Raw genomic sequence first — 5,214 nt, 5'->3', positions numbered from 1 at the left:
GTCACCTACCTCTCCCTCCTCCTGTCTGCCTTGATTTCATTGAAAAAACTCTCCCAGGGGAGAGAAACCAGTGAAGCTCTCAGAGGCACAATGGAGTGAATTATTAGAGGCAGTTAAATGACATAGTCAATAGACTGTTGGACCTAGAGTTAGGGGGACCTGAGTTCAAATCCTGCCTCACACTTAGCAGCTGTGGGACACTAAGGAAGTTACTTCACTTCTCCCAGACTCAGTTTCATTATCTACAAAATGGGGATAGTAATAACACCTGCCTCCCAGGTTGTCGTGAGAAGCAAATGAAATGCCATGCTTGAAATGCTACATACATTGACTATTACTTATCTGTTTTATGTTACCTGATACTGTCAATGAATTACATTGGGTGGTTTTGTCCACCCACTGTGCGTAGCCTGAGATTGAGAGGTGATAGTCTATCTCATGGGAGAAATGATTTCCCTGGTTCTATTCCAGGATGGGGCTGAGATGAGTATAGTTTCTGCAGTTTTCCAGAGGATATTCCCTAGCATGTCCATTAAAATGCCTTTGAACCCGGGGAATGAGAGACTTGATAGGGAGATGAGCCAGTAGCAGAGAGTGGTGGGGGTTGGTGTCTCTGTCCCCCACTGAACCCAACGGGCATTGTATCACATGCCTTCTCCCCACAAGAGCTGCAACAGCAACTCCAGTGATTGATGTTAACCCTAGCAGGATGTGGAACCTGATGTATTTGCACAGCATGGGCCCAAGGTGCCCCAGGCTTACCATTAAGGCTGTCTCAGCCTCATGGGCTCCTGGCCCTCTCTGAAGCAGTCCTCAACCATGATTCACCTTCTCTTACTGGCCTTCCCCATCAGCCTGGGAAAGTCCTTGGGGGAGACCGAGCTCTCACCTTGCAGCCTTGGCAGCCTGAGCCAGTGTTCCTCAAGGACCTGCCACTCTCAGGGTCTGGGGACCTTTCCAGGCTGCCCCCTTTCCCTCCTCAGCACCCAGACCTCGCTGGTCAATGGAGGTGATGATTGGCTCTTCCTGGGATTGGCCTGTCTCAGCCCTAGAGAATCAGAAGTGACAGCATGCCCAAGGAGGCTTCTGGCTCTACCAGTCTGGGATTCTCAGGTATGGAAGCAAAGGCTTGGGGTGGGGATGCCATTCTCCATGCCCAGGAAGAACCACAGGGGCTCTGAGAGAGGGAGAAAACACCTTCCTTTGAGGAGTGGGCTACATTTCACCTGGGAGGGGGAAGCCTTCCTACTGAGCCATTAATGGAATTATAGAACTTCCCCCTCAGAGGTGCCCTCTGTGCCAACTCAAACTCCACTGGACGTCTCCTTCACCACCACTCAGATGCTTCTTGGTCAGAGGGCTCTAATTGTTAGGGTGCCCTTACTTTCATCAAGCTGAAGTCTGCCGCTCTGAAATCTTCCTCTTCCTCATTTGCCCCTCGGAACCACACAGACCACATCTTTGTTGCCACAGCAGCCCTTCATATCGTGAAAGCCTTGAAAGGCTAAACGGTAGGATTTATAATTTATACTCAAGGAACTGGGGAATATTGAAGCTTCTTGAGCAAGGCCAGTGATTTTGTTGGAGCTTTGATTTAGGAATCTCCCTTCTGTAACCCTGTGGGGCATGGATTGGAGATGGGGAGAGACCAGAGTCAGGGAGGCCCATTAGGAGGCCATTACAACATCCCAAGTAAGAAATGAAAATGGTCCTAGCTTTTTAGTGGTTGGGCCTACCACCTAAGACCCTGGGCCTTTATGAAATAGGAGGGCTCAATGAGAGGTGTTCTCCATTTTACTTGTTTCAAAGTGGAAAAAAAAGTGAGTCCCAGGCATCAAGGGAGGAGGTAGCAGTTCCGGCTGCCACATCCTGGGCCCAGCCCCTAGCTCTCCTGCCTCCTCATCTTTGCTCAGTTAAAGTCAGCAGCTCTGGACTGGACGGAGGGCCCAGCATGTTCCACATGCTCATTCCCTCACTCTGCCTTGGTAAGTCTGGGCCTAGTTTAGGGCAGGGAGGAGGACGTTGGGGGAAGATCATTGGTCAGCAGCTTTCAGGTCAAGAGGGACACTGAGACTCAAAGAAAAGTATCCTGGACACAGCAGAGGTCAGATATCTCCGGCTCGCTCCTCTGTCCCTGACCAAGGATGAATTAATGAGGAAAAAGCCTTGTGGGCAGAGGTATGGAGGGGCAGCTGGAGGGCAAGACATCTGCAATCTGGCCTTCTCTTATAGGGCTAGGCCTTGTCTGGGCGACAGAGGTGCCGAATGGTAAGTCCTTTTCCCCAAACTCTTCCTCCTATAGCCTAGCTCGGCCACAGAGCAGCCCCTGAGCCATTGGGATGGCAGGACAAAGGTATGTGGGATGAATTGATGGAGTGATTGTGGGAGAAGCCTGGGAAACTGGATCTGAAGGAGCCAATGAGGAGAGAGTGATCCCAGGAAACCCAGGCTTGTTTTATCTCCTAGGTGTAGTCCCTTAGACCTCCGCCTTGGGCTAGACCCAGCTCTGTGGTCTTTTGGGAGAAGCTGTGACCCACTGGTGCCAGGGGCCACTGGAGAATTGGCTTCCAGCTGCTGAAGGTGGGAGATGGCAGAGTCCAGAGAAGTTCCAGTAGGCAAGAAACTGACCTCTCCCTTGGAAGAAAGGGAGTCACTGCCATGTAGAGACTTAGGGCTGCCCCTTTGGGCAGGAGATCTGATGGTCAGAACTAAGTGACCCCTTGCAGTGCCTGGTGACACATGAGGGTGAATGAGCCTAGAACCTTCTCGGCCAGTGCTGGCTGCCCTTCTTAAGAACTCTGCCCAAGAGACAGCTTTGTCTCTGATTTAGTCCCTAACCCTGACCTCCTGGGGTGGTTGCTCCTGAGGCTTTGTGGCTTGCTACCGGCCCTTTTGTCCTAACTCGCAATACCCACATCTGTGTATTCTAGCCCTCATGTTCCCTGTCTCTTCAAGCCCAAGAGAAAGGAAATTGCTGCTCCCCTTTTGTCCAAAGGGACCCAAGAGAACTAGTCTTTCCTTTAAACCTCTGGCCCTGTCTACTGGGAACAGCAAACCTTTCCACTGAGTCCTTTTCTAACACAGGAATCCTGTCACCTCCCTACAGCCCAGCCTTTCCTGGAGGGAGAACAATGAATTTGGGGTTAGGGGCCCTTAGTTTAAAGTCTCCCTCTTTCTTTCACTCTTGGTACAGCCTTGGGTAAATGTCTTCACGTGTAAAACAAAGGGATTGTACGAAAGGGGCCTTTGAGCTCTAGATCAGGCATCCCCGGGGCCATCGTCGTCTTCCGCTTCTCCCACGTTCCTGTTTTCTTGCTTGGTTTCCCTCACCTTCTGCCTTGGCCCCCATGGTTTCCTGTTCTTGGAATGCCCTTGCCAGCTGTGTCTGCCCCAATCCCACCTATCCCCAGAGCCCAGCTTAGGTTCTGTCTCTTCTAAGCAGCATGAGATGGTAGATGGGGAGCTGGATGAGAAGTCAAGAGGACTTGGGTTCCAATCCTGCCTCAGACATTTTCTAGCTCTGATGCCCTAGTCAAGTCATTCACCCTCTCTATGCCTCAGTTTCCTCATTTTTAAAATGTAGCAGTTGGCCTTGAGGACCAGCCCCAAATCTATGATCCTATGACCTTCCCTGATGGCTCTCATCAATAACAATGTCCTTCCACGGTTTGCTGGCTGCATCTCTGTCCTGTATCAAAGGGTAGCAGGGGAGATCAGGGAAGCCTGGATTCGCTGGAATGGAGCACAGTCCATGGTACTGAATGCATGCTCTTGCTATAGGCTGAGACACACGAGTTTGTGAGCTGCTCACACAGAGTATGTCTGAAGTGAATATGAACTCGGTGTCCGGGAGTCTCACACAGCCTTCTGGTTGGAGTATGCCAGTGATGGGCTATTGAGATATTCATGACTCATTCAATTGTTCTTTGAATCTTTTGCTTCTCATGCAGTCTCAGCAGTGGGAGAAATAAACAGCTGTTCCCCCTGGACAGCCATAGTGAGTACTTTTTCCAGAAGGGTCCCTTTGATTGGCTTTTGGGGAGACTCTAGGCACGAGTGATACCTAAGCTTTATCTGAGAGATTTTGCCAGAATTCTAATCCAGGGTAAAGCCAGTCAGAAAGAAACCTACAACCACCTCCCTTCTGAGATTAGTACCCCTGATGCCGGGACTGAACCTAGCTTGTGTGAATCCCTTGTTGGTGAATCATGTGGGGTGTGAGGGGTTGATTTGGAACCAATGCTTAGTTCTTATTCCTTTGAGGGGAAAGATCCACAAGTCTTTGGGGCTCATCTGAATTTGCTCAATTTCTTTTTGAGTTAGTGTGCTTTTTCTAGTATGGGGTGAGTCCAAACCTCCCTCTGCATTTACTGGAATCCATTGAAAAAATTTATTATTAGGTAACAATGGTGTGTGCATGTGTGTGTGTGTGTGTGTGTGTGTGTGTGCATGTGTGTAGAATTCTCACCCAGAACTGTTTGGTTTCTCGCCCAAAGGTGAGATCTTTTGGGTGATCTCAGCTCCCAAACCTCTGCTGTGAGAGTCTCATATGGTCTAGGAGTTCTTGGAAGGTCTCCCAGTCTAGTAAATCATAAGTTTCTCAGACTATGGCTGCCACCTAATGTAGGGTCCAATCTGATTTTGAGTCTACCATTCTGTGGTACCATGGAGAGAGAGCAGTGTGGTAGTAGGAGGCTGAGAACCAGAGTCTAGACTGCAGATCTCTGTTTCTTCCAGGTGGGGTTCTACAAAGGGCTGAGGATGGTGTTCTGGGGGCCAGCTCTAACATCTCTCCAATATATCCCCCTTCTCTCCTCTGCCACTGCCCGCATCCTGGTCTAGGTCCTCACACCTGAACTATTATAATAGCTGCTGGGGGCGGGGGGAGTCTGCCTGCCTCTTCTCACTCCCATCCATTCTTTCCTCAGCTGTCAAAGTAGTCTGACCAGGTCACTCAGTGAACTCCAGTAGCTCTCTATCACCTCCAGAATCATCTATAAAATTCTCTGTTTGGCATCCAAAGCTCTTCATAACCCTGCCTGCTTTCCCCAACCTTTATGATTTTATTACACCTTCCCACCCTTGCCCCTACCCCATATATTCTTTTATCCAGTGACACTGGCTTTGTTGCACTTCATTTACCAAGATACTCACCAAGTCTCCCTCCCTGTTCTCTCTCCTTCTCTCTCTTTCCCTCTGTCTCTCTGTCTGTCT

General features: G+C 49.8%; 1 long non-coding RNA gene across 5 annotated transcripts; it reads left to right on the top strand.

Annotated features, from left to right (window-relative positions):
* Positions 1 to 739: 739 nt before the first annotated feature.
* Positions 740 to 5,208, top strand: LOC114048837. 5 transcript variants are annotated; one of them, XR_003569813.1, is made up of 4 exons: positions 740 to 1,511; positions 1,810 to 2,178; positions 2,303 to 2,353; positions 2,467 to 5,208. It is a non-coding gene; the product is annotated as an uncharacterized LOC114048837 (long non-coding RNA). The 5 variants fall into 5 exon arrangements; XR_003569809.1 differs by having other exon boundaries at positions 740 to 1,113; positions 1,286 to 1,511; positions 1,810 to 5,208; XR_003569812.1 differs by having other exon boundaries at positions 1,810 to 1,985; positions 2,233 to 5,208.
* Positions 5,209 to 5,214: the final 6 nt, after the last annotated feature.

The sequence above is a fragment of the Vombatus ursinus genome, unplaced genomic scaffold, assembly GCF_900497805.2.
Source record: "Vombatus ursinus unplaced genomic scaffold, bare-nosed wombat genome assembly UNPS02002586.1, whole genome shotgun sequence".
In the NCBI taxonomy this organism is placed as follows: domain Eukaryota; kingdom Metazoa; phylum Chordata; class Mammalia; order Diprotodontia; family Vombatidae; genus Vombatus; species Vombatus ursinus.
The sequence above is the reverse complement of the archived record's forward strand: the minus strand, read 5'-3'. Positions and strand labels throughout refer to the sequence as shown.